Source organism: Gorilla gorilla, chromosome 12 (genome assembly GCF_029281585.2).
Source record: "Gorilla gorilla gorilla isolate KB3781 chromosome 12, NHGRI_mGorGor1-v2.1_pri, whole genome shotgun sequence".
NCBI lineage: Eukaryota > Metazoa > Chordata > Mammalia > Primates > Hominidae > Gorilla > Gorilla gorilla.
The window spans coordinates 21,406,150-21,420,975 of record NC_073236.2 but is presented as its reverse complement, the minus strand read 5'-3'; positions in this window follow the sequence as shown (position 1 = coordinate 21,420,975).

Genomic DNA, 14,826 nt, shown 5'->3' with positions numbered 1-14,826 from the left:
TTTCAACAAACATTATTGGCCACAAACAGAGTGCTAGGGATCAGAGGCAAATTAGTCGGGATTTGTTCATTCACTCACTCACTCCTTCATTTATGAGAAGGGTAGACCCCACGGTAAATGGTGATTCAGCCAGGGGGTGCAGAGAACCAGGAAAGCTTTAGGTAGGAGGAGATTGTTCATGGGTTTTCCCCCACGAAAGTGGGGTTCGGAGGTGTGAGCAAGAAAGTGGTTGAAAAACAAGAGAACCTCAGGGTGTGGAATTTAATTTATTCCCACTTAGGACCCCCAGGGAGGGCAGAGACCCAATTTTATCTGGGGCTACAGAGAGGGCACTCTCAATGTGCTTGTTGAAGGAACTGAGGGATGAGGGATGGTCAGGTAGTGTATGAAGTTTATGGCTCTGTTTAAGAGGTTGCTGTGACGTACCGAATGCCAGGCTATGAAGTCTGGATTTCCATTTATAGGGAACAGAGTCTAATCAAAATAATGATTTTGGTGCTGGGTGTGGTGACTCATGCCTGTAATCCTAACATTTTGGGAGACTGAGGCGGGAGGATCACTTGAGCTCAGGAGTTCAAGATCAGCCTGGACAACATAGTGAGAAGGAGTCGCTAATTAAAAAAAAAAAATTAGCCAGGCATGGGGTGCGTGCCTGTAGTCCTAACTACTGGGGAGACTGAGGCAGGATGACCATTTGAGCCTGGGAGGTTGAGGCTGTAAAGAGGTATGATTGAGCCACTGCACTCCAGCCTGGGTGACAAAGCGAGACCCTGCTTCAAAAAAAAAACCCGGCTGCCACACGTGGTGGCTTATGCCTGTAATCTTAGTACTTTGGGAGGTTGAGGCGGGTGGATCACCTGAGGTCAGGAGTTCAAGACCAGCCTGGGTAACACAGTGAAACCCTGTCTCTACTAAAAATACAAAAATTAGCTGGGCACGGTGGTGTGTCCTGTAGTCCCAGCTACTCGGGAGGCTGAGGCAGGAGAATCGCTTGAACCTGGGAGGTGGAGGTTGCGGTGAGCCGAGATTGTGCCCCTCACTCCAGCCTGGGGGACAGAGCAAGACTTCGTCTCAAAAATAATAATAATTATAAAATAATAATGATTTGCAAAGCCTGTTTGAAGTGCCTGAACGTCACTGACTCCTGAACTCCAGTTCTCTAGCTACATCAGAGTATCCAAGCCCCATCCTAGAAGAGTCTGATTCTCTGCAAGTTGGAGTTGGGGCCTGGCCATCTGCCATTTTCACACACTTGCCAGATGTCCTTGCCATTCACTAGGTTTGGTGACCACTGAGGCTCAGAGAGGTGAAGGCACTTGCCCAAAGTCTGTAGGTGGTGGGGGAGGGGGTGGAGGCTGGTGTTTGAACCTGGTTGGCCTGGCCCTCCACATTCACCAGCTTCACTTCGGCCTCCCGCTGGACTGGCTCCTTTCTCCATATTATTTTCCCCTGGATGCAGGAATCTTGGCTGTGGCTGAGCCTGCCCGACCTGTCCTCTCTTCCCATCCCCGCCCCCAGCCTCAAAGATCAGGTACCTCCCAGCCTCCCTCGGTCATGTCCATTTATGGCTCTGTTGTTCCAAAATGTGGCCAAATTTATAAACTCCCCTTTCCTGGAGACACGAAACAATCTGTGCAGAGTGCAGTGCGGGGGCAGAGCTGGGAGCTTCATCTAAGACCTGGACTTCAGCCCAGGCCCAATGAGCTCTGGCATTGAACAGGCCCCAGTCCCTCCCTGGACCTCAGGTGCCTCACCTGCAGAACAAATATACTGGACTAGATCATTCCTTAAGTACTTCCTAAGTCTAGACACAGCCACACGTTTTTACTTCTTAAAAATACCAATTCCCTAAATATGTGGGCCCAATAATTACAAAAGAAGGTGCTGGGGGATGGAGTCTCTACTGCTATCTTTTGCATTTTTTTCTTTTCTTAATTTTATTATTATTATTTTTTTAAGAGACAAGGTTTCACCATGTTGTCCCGGCTGGTCTTGAACTCCTGGACTCAAGTGATCTGTCCAGCTTGGCCTCCAGAGTATTGGGATTACAGGCATGAGCCACAGCACACAGCCTCTTTTTCTTTTTGGGGGCTTGATTTTTTTTTAATTAAAAAAATTACCCAAAGAATTAACTTTCACTGTAAAGTAAAAGTCCCCCTTTCCAGCCACCCATTCCTGCTCCCTTTCCCAAAAGTATGAGGTAGAGCTTTCAAGATAGGTTTCTCTGCATTTATTGATATATGTACTCATGTTCCTATGGAGGTTTTTATTTCTTACATAAAAGGGAATTACGGTATATTTTGTTTGGCATTCTACTTTTTTTCACTTAACGTCTTATTCTTTTTCCCACATCAATCTCTTTTTTTACTTTTTTTTTTCTTCTGAGATGGAGTCTTTCTTTGTCACCTAGGCTGGAGTGCAGTGACACGGCCTCAGCTCACTGCAACCTCCACCTCCTGGGTTCAAGCGATTCTCCTGCCTCACTCTCCCAAGTAGCTAAGATAACAAGCATGTGCCACCACGCCCAGCTAATTTTTGTATTTTTTAGTAGAGATGGGCTTTTCACCATGTTGGACAGGCTGGTCTCAAACTCCTGATCTCAAGTGATCTGCCCACCTCAGCCTCTCAAAGTGCGGGGATTATAGGCATGAGCCACCACATAGAGTCTCAATCTCCTTTTTATAAAACTATTTTGCCTGGGCACAGAGGCTCACGCTTGTAATCCCAGCACTTTGGGAGGCCTAGGTGGGTGGATTGCCTGAGCTCAGGAGTTCCAGACAAGCCTGGGCAACATGGTGAAACCCTGGCACTACAAAAAATACAAAAAATTAGCCGGGTGTGGTGGTGCACATGTGTGGTCCCAGTTACTCGGGAGGCTGAGGTGGGAGGTTCAATTGAGCCTGGGAAGTGGAGGTTGCAATGGGCCTAGATACTGCCACTACATTACCACCCAGGTGACAGAGTGAGAACCCATCTCAAAAAACAATAACAACAACAACAAAAAACTGTTTCACTGAGCCATAATTAATATAATATGTAGTTCATTCATTGTGAGTACATAGTTCAGTGATTTTTTAGTAAATATATAAAGTTGTGCAACCGCTACCACCATCGAGTTTCAGGACATTCAGAGCATTTCCAACCCCCTAACAAATGACCATTTTCGAGTCAATTCCCACTCCCACCCCAGCCCCAGGCACCCCAATCTACTTTCTGTCTATATGGATTCGCCTTTTCTGGACTTTTTTTTTTTTTTTTGAGATGGAGTTTAGCTCTTGCCACCCAGGCTGGAGAGCAATGGCGTGATTTCAGCTCACTGCAGCTTCCACCTCCAGGGTTTAAGCGATTCTCCTGCCTCAGCCTCCTGAGTAGCTGGGATTACAGTGCCCGCCATCATGCCTGACTAATTTTTGTATTTTTAATAGAGACAGAGCTTCACCATGTTGGCCAGGCTGGCCTTGAATGATACTGCACTGTGTCTGTCTCTGCAGTGTGCCTGTCTCTGCACTGTGCCTGTCTCTGCACTTTGTCTGTCTCTGTACTGTCTGTCTCTGTACTGTGTCTGTCTCTGTACTGTGTCTGTCTCTGCACTGTGCCTGTCTCTGCACTGTGTCTGTCTCTGCACTGTGTCTGTCTCTGCACTGTGTCTGTCTCTCAAGTAGCTGGGATTATAGGCACATGCCACCACACCCGGCTAATTTTTGTATTTTTAGTAGAGATGGGGTTTTGCCATTTTTGGCCAGGCTGGTCTCGAACTCCTGACCTCAGGTGATCTGCCCACGTCAGCCTCCCAAAGTCCTGGGATTACAGGCATGAGCCACTGCACCTGGCCTTGCCTCCTTTTCAAAGAGACAGTGAATGGTGAGAGAGAGAGAAAGGAAACCCACTGTAAAGATATAATGCCCTCTCCTACTAAACTTGAGGGACTGGACAGGAGGGGAAAAAACTACTTCTGGGAAAAAATGCCCAGGGTGAGGGAGTCACAGGATGACTGAGGCCATTCAAGAGAAAGAGGCTGGGACGGGAATTAGAATACATCCTTCCAATCTTCTCTTTTGCAGGCCTGTAAGGTAATGAGCTCTCTATTGTTGGAGGTATGCAAATAAAAGCTGGCCAGCCATTTCCAGGGGATGTAAAGGAGGTCTCAGAGTCTCATGGAAAATTAGGCTCCATGGCTTCTGAGCTAGTAATGTGGCTGAGGGGTTAAGAAAGGGGCTTTGCTGGCAGGGGCCCCTGGCTCAAACCCCAATTGTGCCCTTTCGTAGTGACTCTGGGTAAGTGAATTCAGCACCCTCAGCTTCAGTTCTCTCAGGTGTAAAATAGGGAAGTGACTCCACCACCCATTCTCTGTGGGAGAGGTCAATGACATCATGTGGGTGAGGGCTCAACTGTTGGGGCTATGATAGTGACTCCCTTGGTCCTGTGATAATGAACTGTGCTGTCTGGGGACTCCAGGAACTGCGCATGAGAAGACAGTGATGTGTGTCCCGTCACCTCCATGGAAGGAATGCCCTCAACAACCCTCATGGCTTGCAATTCACACCCAAGTCTCTCCCGATTTCCAGCTATGTGACTATTCTGTACAACAGTAATGGTACTATACTACTAACCTCACTGGGGCTGTTGGGCGGTGAGAACAGGTTCAACTGCATGTGTCAGAAAACCTCCAAATGATAGTGCTGATATGGTTTGGATATCTGTCCCCTTCAAATCTCCTGTTGAAATGTAATCCCTAGGGCGGGCACGGTGGCTCATGCCTGTAATCCCAGGACTTTGGGAGGCCGAGACGGGCGGATCACTTGAGGTCAGGAGTTCATGACCAGCCTGACCAACATGGTGAAACCCTGTCTGCATTAAAAATACAAAAAAATGCGGGGCGCAGTGGCTCATGCCTGTAATCCCAACACTTTGGGAGGCCAAGGCAGGTGGATGACCTGAGGTCAGGAGTTCGAAACCAGCCTGGCCAACATGGAGAAACCTCATCTCTACTAAAAAAAAAACAAAAACAAAAACACAAAATTAGCCGGGCATGGTGGTGCACACCTGTAATCCCAGCTACTCGGGAGGCTGAGGCAGGAGAATCACTTGAACCTGGGAGGGGGAGGTTGTGGTGAGCCAAGATCATGCCATTGCACCCCAGCCTGGGCAACAAGAGCGAAAATCCATCTAAAAAAAAAGAAAAAAAAATTAGCCAGGTGTGGTGGCACATGCCTGTAATCCTAGCTACTCAGGAGGCTGAGGCAGGAGAATTGCTTGAACACGGGAGGCTGAGGCAGGAGAATTGCTTGAACACGGGAGGCAGAGGTTGCAGTGAGCCGAGATCAAGCCACTGCACTCCAGCCTGAGCCACAGAGCGAGACTCCATCTCAGAAAAAAAAAAGTGTAATCCCCAGTGTTGGGTGTGGGGCCTGGTGGGAGGTGCTGTTTGGATCATGGGGGTGGATCCACCATGAATGGCATGGCTTAGTCCCAACACCTTGGTGATGAGTTCACATGAGATCTGCTTGGTTAAAAGTGTGTGGCACTTCCTCCCCCATCTCTCTTGCTCACTCTCTTGCCATGTGGCATGCCTGCTCTCACTGTGCCTTCTGCCATCGTTGTAAGTTCCTGACACCTCACCAGAAGCTAACCAGATGTTGGTGCCATGCTGTACAGCCTGCAGAACTGTGAGCCAATTAAACCTCCTTTCTTTATAAATTACCCAGTCTCAGTTATTCCTTTATAATAATGTAAAAACAAAACAAACCCCAGCCTAATGTAGTGGCTCACCCAAGAGAGATATTCATTTCTCTGTCTCATATAAAAGAAGTCCAGAGCTGAGCAGTGAGCTGTTCAGGTCTGGTATGATAGCTTCATGGAGTTGTTAGGGGGCTAGTTCCTAGCTCTTCCAACCTTAGTCTATGGCCCTAGTCCTCATGATCCAATATGGCAGCAAGGGATCCAGCCATCACATCTATATTCAGAGAGCAGGATGGAAGAAGATAAGACCAAGGGGGCAAATAGTATGAACCAGCCCTTATAAGACACTTTCTCTAATGGTCACCCAACAGTTCCACATACATCTCCTTGACCAGAACTTTATGAAGTGGCTACACTAGTGGCAAGAGAGCAGGGAACAAATATTGGGCAGACAAGGAACAACTTTGTCTGTTCTTTCCAGCCCCTAGCCAACCACTGTTCTGGCTCCTCTCATCATAGATTCATCTTGTCTGTCCTAGAACTTTATACAAATGCCACCACATAGAAAATTCTCTTGTGTCTGGCTTATTTCAACATTATGTTCATGAATTCTTGAAGTTTTTTTTTTTTCACCATCCAGAAGGAGACATTCATCAACATTCAGTCTTTAACTTTTATTCCATGGAGTCACTCATTCATATTTCTTGAGCCCCTACTGTGTGCTGGCAGCTGGCCAAACACAGCCACCTATGTCAAAAGACCAAGTGTCCCAGGGTGTCCTCTGACCCAAATCTATTTTGGCTCCACATAAGAATTGTGTCAGCCCTACTTTAAACATCTCTCAGCATCAGGGAGAATCTCTGGTAAACAGAGGCTGAGCAGGCCTGTGGGGAGGAACTCAGGCTCAGGTGAACACAGTTAGGAACCTAGTAGGTCCTTAATAAATAATGGCTAGTAGGTCGGGCATGGTAGATCACACTTGTAATCTCAACCCTCTGGGAGGTGAAGTGGGAAGACTGCTTGAGACCATGAGTTCAAGACCAACCTGAGCAACATAGTGAGACCCACCCCCCTCCCATCTCTACAAAAAATAAAAATTAGCGGGGTATGGTGGTGCACCTGTCGTCCTAGGTACTCAGGAGGCTGAGGTGGGAGGATCATTTGAGCCCAGGAGTTTGAAGCTGCAGTGAGCTGTGATGGCACCACTGTGCTCCAGCCTGGGTGACAGAGTGAGACCCTGTCTCAAAAAAAGAAAAATAAATAAATAAATAAATAATTAGTGGCTATAACTATTTCCTTGGCACAGGTGCATTGTAAGGCGCAGTACTGTTCTATTTTCTAACCCTTCACTACCCTATAAGGTAGGCATCACGACAGTCTACATTTTGCTAATGAGAAAAGGATGCTCAGAGAGGTTGGATAACTTGCCCACGGTTACACAGCTTGTGAGTAGCCGAATTGGGATTCAAATCCAGTTCCACCAAGTATCAAGTCCAGGCTTTCACCCTTCCGCTCTGGGGAATCAGCTTCTGCCTCCTGGCCCTTCCTTTAAGCCTAGACTCACTCCATGCAGAGCCCAGGATCCCTATGGACAAAGGCTGCACACTTGGCTTTGTTGTGTTTCTTGTCTTTCTTCCACTTTGGGGGTCCATTCCGGATATTTTCCTGGCTTTGGATCTTGTCTGTTTCAGCTTAAAATGAGACACTTGGGGGAAAGGCATATCTTACCATCAGCCCCCTGCACTGCTTAGCCTTGAGTTCTAGATGGTCTCACCACCCTTCGCCCCCCTCCATCCTGTTCCCTCGGAACTGTCGACCTTGGGGCTCTCCTGGGCCCTCACTGCAGCTTCCGTCCAGTGATCCCAAAAAGCAGCATTTTTCTAAACATTTTTCTAAGCAATGAGCAGGAGATTTCACATCTGGGCCAGTTGTTACCGATGCCCTGAGTCACCCAGCTCTCCTGCAAGCGAATGAGCCTTTCAGTTTAACTGCTGGCTTGTAAAAGGCCCATGCATGCCTCTGTTTTTCCAAATATGTAAAAATCCATTAGAGAGGGGGAGAATGTGGTTCAAAGAAAAAGTTAAGTTTTCTCCATGGGAACAAAAGTTTTCCAGGGAAGAAAATGTGTAAATCCTATGACATAACAGTGGCTTTCAAAAAGAGTTTTTCCAGAGATGAACCCTGTTGCAGAGGGTCCTTAAGTTGAAGGTCGATGTACAAAATGGTCAAAGTGGAGCTTATGGGATGGAAAGAGGAGGGGTAGAGGTTGCCCAGTGATGTAGCTTCCCTCTCGTTCCCTCACTACCCACTTCTCTAGGAAACCTGCCATTGGGTGTGGAACCCAGTTTGAGAACCCCTGAAAAAGCCCTGGCCCAGGAGTTCAAACCCTGGCCCTGAGTCTTAGAGCCATCTTTTGCTGCTGTGTAACTCCAGGAAAATTAGTAGCCTTCTCTGCGCCTCACTTGTCCCATCTGGGAAATGTCATGGTTGGTTTAGACATTTTCTAAACTTCTTTCAAGCCTAAGATTCAATCTTACTGAGGAAAATTCCGTCTGAAGTTGGCAACTGTTTGAAAAGTAGACTTTTTGAAAAAAGAAACAAGAGTTCTCTTGTTTGAGGCAATCTAGTAACAAACCAACTGCTAAGAAAGTGTTTTCCAAATAGAGGTGCTGTGTGTCCCCTTGTGTGAATGGATAGAAAATGACCAACTTCATTATTAGAAAGTAGGTTAAAGATATTCCCTGCTCTCTCATCTCTGTGATTAATTAGTCAGTAATCCTTCCTTCATGAAAAGTACCAAGTAATGAAAAATCAAACTGAACATTAATAGAGACATTTACTGATCAGTAATGTACAGTTTTGTTTAAAATATCAGGCCTGGTGTGGTGGCTCAACACGTAGCATTCCAGCACTTTCGGAGGGTGAGGCAGGAGGATCGCTTGAGGCCAGGGGTTTGAGACCAGCCTGGGCAACATAGCGAGACCCCATCTCTCTCTAAAAAAACTAGCTGGGCATGGTACCTGTAGTCCCAGCTACTTGGGAGGCTGAGGTGGAAGGATTGCTTGAGCCCAGGAGTTTGAGGCTACAGTAAGCTATGACTGAGGCACTGTACTCCAGCCTGGGCCACAAAGCAAGATCCCATCTCTTAAAAAAAACACATCAAACATACACATATAGCTAGAATGACAAACTGTCCTGCTTTATGTGACTGAGGGGCTTCCTTGGATGCAGGACTTTCTGTGCTAAAACCGGGAAGGACCCAGGCAAATTGCGATGAATTTGTCACCTTACATATAGCACTTACTATGCACTCAACACTGTTCCAAACATTTTTCACATACTCTAATTTTATTTTTTAATTTTAATTTATTATTATTATTATTTTTGAGACACAGTCTCGCTCTGTCACTAAGGCTGGAGCGCAGTGGCACGATCTCAGCTCACTGCAACCTTCACCTCCTGGGTCTAAGCAATTCTCCTGCCTCAGCCTCCCGAGTAGCTGGGATTAGAGGAATGTGCCACCATGCCTGGCTAATTTTGTATTTTTAGTAGAGATGAGGTTTCACCATGTTGACCAGGCTGGTCTCAAACTTCTGGCTTCAGGTGATCTGCCCACCTCGGCCTCCCAAAGTGTTAGGATTACAGGCATGAGACATTGCGCCTGGTCTTATTATTATTATTTTTAGAGACAGGGTCTTGTGTCATCCAGGTTGGGGTGCAGTCACATGATCATAGCTCACTGCAGCCTCCAACTCCTGGGCTCCAGTGAACCTCCTGCCTGAGCCTCCCAAAGCACCAGGATTACAGCTATGAGCCATGGCACCTGACCAACTTTTCAAATCTGCATCACAACCCTATGAAGAGGGTACTATTATTCTCTCCATCTCACAGATCCTCAGGGGAAATAGGCTCAGAGAGGGTTAGTGGACCTCCAAGGCCACACAGCTGGTTGTAGGCAGATCCAGGATGAAAACCCACCCCGTCTTGCTCTGAAGCTGGGCTAGTAACTGCTATACCACATTGTCTTGCTCCTAAATTGTGTCTTTGGTGAATCACAGAGCCATGGCAAGTCTGTGACCAAGGCCAGCTGGACACTCAAGGAGACCTGAACCTGGCTCTCTGTGTGACATTGAGGAACCCCCAACTCCCCGGGAGCTTCCTTTCAGCTCAGTGCAATGAAGGGGCTGGTCTGGAACAACAGTTTGTCCGGTTTGTTTAAGCGGTAGAACTTGTCAGACAATTTTACTGGGACCTCAATATATAAAACAGACCATAGTCCTAAAGTTTACATCTTGAGCGTTGAGCTAAAAATTCTTCCTGGCAAGCGGAATTCTTGAAACTCTGCCCCATCGCCTGAGGCTTCCAGAAGCAGAGTATAAAAACTTGTGGTTTAATTGCTCTCTAAGGACCTTTCCAGCTTTAAAATTAAATCCAACACGTAATTCAAACATTTCATTCATTCATGCAGCAAAAATGTTCGAGCTTGAGCCACGTACAATTTGCTAGGCACCAGTCCAGGTGCTGGGGCATCAGAGACGAGCTAGACCAGGGTTACTTTCACTGTGGCACTGTTGTTATTCAAGGCTGGATAATTCTTTGTGGTGTTCTGTGCATTGTAGGATGTTTCGTGGCATTTCTAGTCTCTACTCACTAGACGCCAGTAGCAGCGCCCGGGTGTGTCAGCCCAAAGTGTCTCCAGACACTGCCAAATGCCCCCTGGGTGTAAAGATCAAACCTGCTTAAGAAACACTGAGCTAGACTCATAAAGCTCTCTCATCTCATCAATCAGCCTATGTTCCCTGAGGAGAAATAGAAAATAAATACATTGAAAAAAAAGAAATTATTAGATAATGATACACATGTGATAAAAATAAAATGGGATGATGAGAAAGGGTGTCACTGGGGGGCCCCTTCGCTTTCTTCAGGCAGCAAAGCCTGAGAAGCTGGATGTAGCTTGGCTAGTTTAAGGAACAGAATGAAGGCCACTGTGGTAGGAGCATGGATAATGAGAAGCAGAGTAGGAAGAGGTGAATTGGGCGGTGTGGAAGAGAGGTAGGAAGGGGAGGATCAGACTAACTGAGGTCTTCATGGGCCAGAGATGGGAGGTTGAATTATTTATTTATTTTTATTTATTTATTTTTTGAGACAAGGACTTGCAGTGGCACCATCATAGCTCACTGCAGCCTCAACCTCCGAGGCTCAAGTGATCCTCCTGCTTCAGCCTCCCGAGTAGTTGGCATTACAGATTCACGCCTCCAAACCTGGCTAATTTTTTATTTTTTTGTAGAGACAGGGTCTTCCTATGTTGCTTAGGCTGATCTCAAACTCCTAGGCTCTAGTGATCCTCCCACCTCAACCTCCCAAAGTGTTGGGATTAGAGGTGTGACCCACCACACTTGGCCTGGAATTTTATTTTTAAACATAAGCATCTATTATGTGCTAAGTCCTGGGCTAGGTGCCAGGGACACAAATGTGAATAACATAGTTCATTTGTGAGCCCAGAGAGGATGAGGCAATTAGTTCTGTCTGAGGTCAGTCAAGGAGTGCTTTGTGGTGGAGGTGATATTGGAGTTCACCTTGAAGGATGAACAAGAACCCATCACATGGAGAAAAGGGAGCAGCAGAAATTGCCTCGCATGACTCTAGGCAAGTGACTCTATGTAAGCCGTTAGATTGTTGACTCTCAGGTCCTATCCCCAGTGGTGCTAGGGTCCAGGAGTCTGTATTTTTTTTTTTTTTTGAGATGGAGCCTTGCTCTGTTGCCCAGGTTGGAGTGCAGTGGCATGATCTCGACTCACTGCAACCTCTGCTTCCCAGGTTCAAGTGATTCTCCTGCCTCAGCCTCCTGAGTAGCTGGGATTACAGGCATGTGGTACCATGCCCAGCTAATTTTTGTATTTTTAGTAGAGACAGGATTTTGCCATATTGGTCAGGTTGGTCCCAAACTCCTGCAGGAGTCTGTATTTAACCAACACTGTAATGAGTCTAATGCAGATAGAGGGACCTCACTTTCAGAATAGTGCTCATTGGCTTTTAGGCTACTTGTTTAGTGTTCAGTGATGTAGAAATGTCTTGATGTCTTATTGCATCTGAAAAGCATTCACTGAGGGTCTTTTTCTTTTGCATGCCAGAACTTGAGGACAGAAGATAAAGGCAGAAGGGCTGGGTGTGGTAGCTCATACCTGTAATCCCAGCACTTTGGGAGGCCGAGGCGGGTGGATCACTTGAGGCCAAGATGGTGAAATCCCATCCCTACTAAAAATTTAAAAAATTAGCCAGGAGTGGTGGCACGTGCCTGTAATCCCAGCTACTTGGGAGGCTGAGGCACAGAATTGCTTAAACCTGGGAGGCAGAGGTTGCAGTGAGCCGAGATCACGCCACTGCACTCCAGCCTGGGTGACAGAGCAAGACTCTGTCTCAAAAAAAATAAAAAAAAAATAAAAAAATTAGCTGAGTGTGGTGGTGGCACACACCTGTAATCCCAGCTACTCAGGAGGCTAAGGCAGGAGAATCACTTGAACCTGGGAGGTGGAGGTTGCAGTAAGCCAAGATTGTACCACTGCACTCCAGCCTGGGCAACACAACAAAGGCCTCGTCTCAAAAAAAAAAAAAGAAAAAAAAAGGTAAAAAAAAAAAAAAAGGCCGGGTGCAGTGGCTCACGCCTGTAATCCCAATACTTTGGGAGGCTGAGGTGAGTGGATCACGAGGTCAGGAGATCGAGACCATCCTGGCTAACACGGCGAAACCCCATCTCTACTAAAAATACAAAAAATTAGCCAGGCATGGTGGTGGGTGCCTATACGCTCCCAGCTGCTAGAGAGGCTGAGGCAGGAGACTGGCATGAACCTGGGAGGTGGAGCTTGCAGTGAGCCGAGATCACGCCACTGCACTCCAGCCTGGGCGATAGAGCGAGACTCCATCTCAAAAAAAAAAAAAAAAAAAAAAAAAAATATATATATATATATATATATATATATAAAGGCAGGAAGACCCAGTCTCTGCCTCTCTATGTCCCCAGTTACCCACCTCTCTCATGCGAAGACATGGAGACTCAGAGAGAAAGAGTGACTTCCCCCAGGCTGCACAGCTCTGAAGAGGTCCATACCGATACTGAATTCATGTCTGTGGACTCGTGATCCAGTGCTTTCCCCTCTCTGCACCAACCACACTCAGGATGTTCTTCCCTGAAGAAGATCCCTGTCATCCATGGAGCCAGCACCCTCCAGTCTGACAATCAGCTCTGGCTCACACCAGATGGAGCCCTGTGAAGCTGATCAGGCCAGTCACCAAAAGGCTGGGGAGGAGAATCTACACACTGTGCCACACAAGGCCATGAATACACAAGTTCCTCAAATGCTGGCTGTTTTCCTTCCAACGTGACATATGTGGAGTTGAAGAAAAAAAAATCCCACAAAAACGTCCAGACCATGGGAAATATGTTGGCAACTGCTGAAGGTGTGGACAGGGGCTTTTTTTTTTTTTTTTTTTTGAGATGAAGTCTCACTCTGTCACCCAGGCTGGAGTGCAGTGGCACAATCTTGGCTCACTGCAAGCTCCATCTCCTGGGTTCAGGCCATTCTGCTGCCTCAGTCTCCTGAATAGCTGGGACTACAGGCACCTGCAACCATGCGTGGCTAATTTTTTGTATTTTTAGTAGAGATGGGGTTTCACCATGTTAGCCAGGATGGTCTTGATCTCCTGACCTCGTGATCTTGTGATCTGCCCACCTCGGCCTCCCAAAGTGTTCGGATTACAGGCGTGAGCCACCGGGCCCGGCCAATAGATGGGGCTCTTGCAAGAAAAGGCTGGTATGAGTCAGGTGCCAGGGATGAGAGTCGGCCTGATTGCTAACTAGGAGCCTGCCTTCTCTGAAATCCAACCCCCTTGCATTTCCAAATTGGTGTCTTTGCAGTTGGGCCCTGGCAGATCTGGAGCTGTATAAGTGGGTAAGGATGTCATTGTGTAAACTTGTAATCATACAGCGTGTGATTATGTCAATATGTGTAAGCAGGAAGTGTGTGACTATGTAAGGGAATAAGCAAGCATGTAACGGGATAACCAGATAAACAAGAAAGCATGAAATTGTGTTACCATGTGAGACTGATGTAAAAGGGACACATGTAAGGAGGTAAGCATGCAGCAAGTAAGCAGGGAAATGTACAAACAGGTGAATATATAAATATGTAAGTGAGTAAGCATAGAACCAGGTCAGGGGTATGTAATTGTGTAGACAGAAATTCTGGTGTCTTTTTCTTGAGATGAAGTCTTGCTCTGTCACCCAGCCTAGAGTGCAATGGGGCAATCTCGGCTCACTGCAATCTCCGTCTCCCAGGATCAAGCAATTCTCCTGCCTCAGCCTCCCAAGTAGCTGGGATTACAGGCGCCCGCCACCATGCCTGGCTAATTTTTGTATTTTTAGTTGAGACGGGGGATTTTCCATGTTGACCAGGCTGGTCTTGAACTCCTGACCTCAGGTGATCCACCCGCCTCAGCCTCCCAAAGTGCTGGGATTCCAAGCGTGAGCCACCGCACCAGGACAGAAATTCTGTAAATGAGTATACATGTAAGCAGACAATCACATGAGTGGTAAGTGTGCAAGACATGCATGTGTGAGCAGGTGATCACATAAGCGGGTCAGCGTATAAGCAGGTAAGTGTGCAAGCATGTGAGCATTTGGCCTGCTGCTTGAGGTGAGACATTCAGCTTCCACAGGCTGCACTAATGAGTACCTAGGCTGCTTTCAGAATTTTAACCCAGTTATCATCTCGGCTTGCAATATGGTGAAGTGACCATATCCAAAACGCATTCTAGAGTGTTCTCAGCACCACATGGCCTTAGATCATTTGGGAGTTTATTTCTACTCATGCCATTGTCAGACAGGGCATACCAAGCTTCATTGTGCTATAGGGCCGGTTTCCCAAGGTGGTCTTGAATGTTCACACAGTGATTTTCGAGAATAAACATTTTTTCCTATCAATCATTCCATGTGTCTTAGAGGAAAATTTAAAACTGACCCTACAAACTCATAATTTCGTTGTGGCCATCATTTATTAGGATGAGTTAAATTGCTAATATATGTTTGTTTCGTTTTGAGACAGAGTCTGGCCCTGTCACCCAGTCTGGAGTGCAGCGGTATGATCTTGGCTT